This window comes from Pongo abelii, chromosome 4 (assembly GCF_028885655.2).
Source record: "Pongo abelii isolate AG06213 chromosome 4, NHGRI_mPonAbe1-v2.0_pri, whole genome shotgun sequence".
Taxonomy (NCBI): domain Eukaryota; kingdom Metazoa; phylum Chordata; class Mammalia; order Primates; family Hominidae; genus Pongo; species Pongo abelii.
The window spans coordinates 156,603,971-156,609,970 of NC_071989.2; positions in this window are offsets into that span (position 1 = coordinate 156,603,971).

The following is a 6,000-nucleotide window of genomic DNA, read 5'->3' on the forward strand; positions in this document are numbered from 1 at the left end:
ATATAAATTATTTTAAACTCTGTGGAAAACAGTATGGAGACATCTCAAAAAACTAAAAATAGAACTACCATTTGACCCAGCAATTCCACTACTAAGCATCTACCCGGAGGAAAATAATCATTATATTAAAAAGACACCTGCACTAGGACGTTTATCACAGCACAATTCACAGTAGCAAAATCATGGAACCAACCTAAGTATCCATCAGCAGTTGATTGGATTAAAAATGTGGTATATATGCGCCACGGAATCCAATGCAGCCACAAAAAGGAAGGAAGTCTTGTCCTTTGCAGCAACATGGGTGGAGTTGGAGGCCATCATCCTAAGTGAACTAACTCAGAAACAGAAAATCAAAGATTGCATATTCTCGGTTATAAGTGGCACTCATGGACATAAAGACAGATAATAAACTCTGAGGACTCCAAAGGGAGGGATGGGAGAGGGATGAGGGTTGAAAAATTACCTGTTTGATATAATGTTCACTATTTGGGTGATAAGTACACTAGAAGTCTACCATTATACAATATACCCATATAATAACATGCACATTTACTCCTTGAATCTAAAATTAGAAATGAAACAAAACTTCAAGTTACCTCTGGAACCAACAGCAAATAATTCTGTAGTTGATTAGTAATTCCTGCCATAGGCACAGGGAGAAGTAACAAAGGCAGGAACATCAGGTATTTGCCATCCCACAATAGGGCAGATACTTAGGAACTGAGCAGATCTAAGTTCAAATCCTGACTTTGTCACTCACTAACTCTATGACAATGAAAATGCTACTTTATCTCTCTGGGTCTTCATTTCCTCTATAAAAGGGGGGCTAATAATTTCTACCTTACAGGTTACAATAAGGATTATATTATACAGTTTATGAATGCCATAAACTGAAGATCTCATACATTAAGAGCTCAATAAATGCTTGTTATCATTATTTAATATAAAAATAGTAAGTTGTCAGAATTTTGCCTATTCAATAAGCTCTCTAATTCAATTAATTTCCTTGTGATTTTTTTTTTCTGTTTTAACCTCAAAAATATTTTTGAGAACATAAATTTTAAAAAATTATAATTTTAGAAAATACAAAAGTATGCATTGTTTCTAATTTTCTTGAAACATACCATTTTCTTCACCAGTTTTTAATCTTTTCTTTTAAATAAGCACTCATGTCCTGTGGATATCTTGGATCAGGATTTGCTGTTGTTTATTTGTACCTAATTTTCACTCTAATAAAATGGATTGGATACTATAGCACAGTATTAAAGAAAAAAAAAGAAAGAAACTAAGGAAAGCACTTATCTAGACTATGGATCTCCAAACTTTTCCTGTAAAGAACCAAATTGTAACTATTTTTGGTTTTGTGGAATATGTGGTCTCTTTTGTTGCTGCTATTGTATAAACAAATGCAAATAAATTTATATTACGTAAACATGTTCTCACAGCTATATACCAATAAAACTCTATTTACAAAGTTACATGGTGGGTTGGATCTGACCCTGGCGCTGTAGTTTCCCTGGTGTAGACCAACTAACTTAGTAATGGATGAATGTCCGGCTCTTATCCTTATTTGCAACTTGTCTACGCTTTGCGCCTTCCCACACCTTCAAACACCAACAACATTCTTCATTTTATGATAATAACAGTAATAATTTTTAAAAGTTCACTTTTATAAAAAATATGTGCTTGAAATCAAGAAAAACACATAGGAGAAGCTCACATTTGTACCCTAAGTCTATGTGCTATTTTATGGATTGAATATCACTCCCTCAAAATTTGCAGGTTAAACCCTAGCCCCCACAGTAAATGTATTTAGAGATAGAGCTATTAGGGAGGTAATTAAGGTTAAATGGAATTAAAAGGGAAAGACCCTAATCTAACAGGATTGGTGTCCTTATAAAAAGAGGAAGAAACACCAGAGATCTCTCTCTGAATGTGCACAAGGAAGGGTCATTTGAGGACATAGCATAACGGCAGCCACCTGCAAACCAGGATGACAGCCTTCACCAGAAACGGGATTTTCTGGCACCTAGGTCTTGGACTTTTCATCTCCAGAGTGTGAGAAAATACATTTTTGTTGTTTAAGCCACCCAGCCTATGGTACTTTGTTATAGCGGTAGAGCTAACTAGTGTAGTAGTGGCCTTCCTGATTGACTTTGGCCAATGTTACTCTAATGTCTAACCCAGTTAGATTGAGTCCTCAAATGACACTCGCTGAGGACCTTACTAATGATGATGTCCCAAACTGTTCTTTTCATAGAAAGAAGCAGAATAGGACATCGTGTTCTTTCCTGGGCACCATCCTGAAACAGAGATCCCCTTTTCTTTCCAGTACTGAAATTAATGTTTTAAATAAATAACATATGACAATAAATCATTATTCAAGCATGAAGAGAGAACAGAGAGAAAGTTTGTCACTTTTTGATAGGTGCCTGGAAAAAACATCAATTAAAATATTTTTCTTTCTTGATGGAATTTTCATTTGACCACATAAAAGTTTTTCTTGGATTATTTTGAGGGATGATGCACTGTCTTGCTGCAAGTCATTCTAGGTACTTTATTTTAATTTGCTATAGTGCTTTTAACTATTTCTCAAGTCTATGGACATCTTGCATTCCACATTATTATTATTATTATTTTGAGATGGAGTTTCGGTCTGGTTGCCCAGGCTGGAGTGCAGTGGCACAATCTTGGTTCCCTGCAACCTCTGCCTCCCGAGTTCAAGCGATTCTCCTTTCAGCCTCCTGAGTAGCTGAGATTACAGGTGTGTGCAACCACGCCTGGCTAATTTTTTGTATTTTTAGTAGAGACAGAGTTTCACCATGTTGGCCAGGCTGGTCTCAAACTCCTGACCTTAGGAGATCCACCTGCCTCTGCCTCCCAAAGTGCTGGGATTATAGGCATGAGCCACCGCATATGGCCTCTACCTTATTTTTTAACATGTATTTTCTACCCGCTTTCTCACTTCAGCAGACTTTTGCAATAGCCTTCTGCAATACACTTGTTTGTAATATGAATAATTCACATTCATAGGGGAAGGAGGTCGTGGAAGACTTTCAGAATAAAGCTGCGTCTTTACTGAGATGAGAAAAAATAGTATAGAGTTTGGAGAGACAAAAATTCTAAAATGGAAGGAAAAAGGGGAAGAGAAGGACCAAGAATGGATAAAGTGGTTGTGCTAGGAAGAGGGGGCATGTGTAGAAGGGAAAGAGAGCAACACAAGGGCTGTATCTTTTATAATTTGTTTTCAAATGACCTCTTCAAAACACAGATCTGTTCAATTTCCCAACTCAAATTGGTTGAAAAATCCTACTCAGCAGCCAAACTTCATTAGAACAAAACAAAACTAGGCAAACCTGAAATCTATGCATTCTCCTTGTCTTCCTCTTTCCATTTTATCCTTCATGTTATCACCAAATTTGATAAACATGTTGGTTCCAGCTATCATCCTTCCTTCCTGATTGACTACAACAGCTTTATAATAGGTCTCAGTGCTGTACTCTTTTCTCCTTCATTCCATTCTCCCCTGTGGTAATTACCTAAAGTTAGGATTTGACAGTATTGTGCTTAAAACCTTGAGGTGGCTTCTTCTAACACATGAATTCTCTGTTTACCTCTTCAGCCTCAACACTTTTGTTGCTCTCCTTCCTGTCTACACTTGAATGATTTTCTTGAAATTGTTTCCACATGTCCCCTCTTCCTAACATAACCACTCTATCCATCTCTGCTCCTTCTCTTCCCCTTTTTCTTTCCACTTTAGAAATTTTGCCTCCCCAAACTCTATACTATTTTTTTTCATCTCGGTAAAGATGCTGCTTTATTCTAAAAGCCTTCCACAACCTACTTCCCCATATGAACGTGAATTATTTTTTCATTTGTTATGTTCCTATAACACCCTGTTCTTACACCTATGTTACCCACTGTCACTGTCTACTGACTACTTATTTACAAGTTGGTCTGTCTCACTGGAATGTGACTTCTTTAAAAAGTGACAGTTTATTATTGTTTTTATCCCTACTGCTGAATGCGATGCTGGGCACGAAGCAATTGCTCATTAAAAGTTGTTGAGTAAACTTAGACCTTTAAGATAAGAATTTTAAAAGGGAGTAATATTTAGGACAGACACTCTCAGTTCTGATCAGTAACATAAAGCCTCTACAAGGATAGAGAAGGGAACTTATTTTTCAAAGAACTTAGGGATTATGCATTCTCTTCCAGGTACAGATTAAAAATTGTTAGCACTGATGGAAACAGCTGGCATCGTTGGAAGTAAGCTAGCTCCATGAAGTATGAACTTATGAAATGTACCCATCTCCCCCTGAAGAAGGCTATAATCATGAGGTGATTCTTAGAAATATTAGATAAGCTGCAACTAAAAAGGAGGTCAAAGAGTAGCATGACCCCAGAAAAAATATCCTGTTAAATGTATTTTTTTTTTGTAATTAACATTGTACTTTCAACTAATTAATTGTTTTTTATTAGCTAAATACATAATGTGTAGTTGACAAAGATCTCAATCAGGAAAAAGTATTTCTTTAAGGTTGATAAAATTCTGGATTGACAGAACTGGAAGAGACTTAGGGATAATTTATCCAATATCCTTAATATATGGAGATCCTGAAGCTGAGAGGAACAGTGATTTTCTGAGCAAACCTAAGTGAGTATAAATAAGAAATAAAAATTTAAGTGAATGGCTTGTAATCTCATGTTCTTTACACCACATCCTTTAGCATCATGAATCCTAGTCTTGTGTTCTCTGTATAAATAATATTGTCTATCTGATTGTGTCTTCAGGCAAAAGGAATGGAATTTGTATTCAGCGATCTTAGAAAATTGTTAGTTATCTGCAGAAATGGTCACTTCTGCTTATTTGTAGAATATTTCAATTTTATATCTACAGGATATGAGGTAGAAAAAGTACACTTGTAGATTTAACCCACATATAGCAATGGGGTTAGTGATAAAAAGTGAATTCCAATGCCTTGACTTACATGAAAGAAATCCACAGGGTCAGTTATACAATGAAGGGTTGTCAGCTGTTATATTCTTACTTTGGAATCAACTTTGTTCCTATAGTTTTAAGTAAAAAGAGTTGCCAGAAATTCTACTGCTAAGATCTCTAAAAGTGAGCTCTTAAACATATTTGCTTATGTTCTAGCCTTTGTTTATAGAACAGGCATTGAGGAGTTGAACAGGAAATGTCACATCATTCTTTAGCCAGGAGCTATTCCTCACTGAGCTATACATTCAGAAGAAGCAGCTGGATGAGCTCCAGCTGTAAGGGTTTACTCAGGAACTTCTGGTAGGGATGTTTACCCTCAGATTAGCTGTCTTAGTTCATTTTGTTTTGCTATACAGAATATTTGAGGCTAGGTAAATTATAAAGGAAAGAGTTTTTTTTTTTTTTTAGCTCATTGTTCTGCAAGCTAAGTTCAAGAGCATAGCACCACATCTGGCTGGCTTCTGGTGAGGCTACGTTCTGGGTCAAAACATGGTGGAGAAGCATAAAAGTGAGTGGCATGTTCAAAGAGACCTCATGGCGAGAGAGCAAGGAAGAGAGAGAATCTAGGAAGCTGAACTCAATTTTATAACACCTGCTTTCTGGTAACTAATCCAGTCCTGCAATAGTGAGAACCCACTCACTACCAGGGGAGGACATTAATCTATTCATGAGAAATACATATATTTTGGGGTTCTCCAAGGCCCAAACACCTTCCACTAGGCCTCACCTCCCAACATTTACACACTGGAGATCAAATTGCAACATGACCTTTGGCATGTTTAAATGTCATGTGGTTTGGCATGTGCTTTTCCTTGGCAAATGAAGCAAATACCCTATCTTGAGTTAACAGACAATCATCATTGAAAATGTCAATCTTGGATGTGGGAGGGACCCTGCCTTTTTTGTGTATTTATACTTCTATGGGATAGACCACTCTTCTCTCTCTGGACTCCTTGGCTCAGAGCAGCATATCTCCATCATTGGCATTCACCATCACT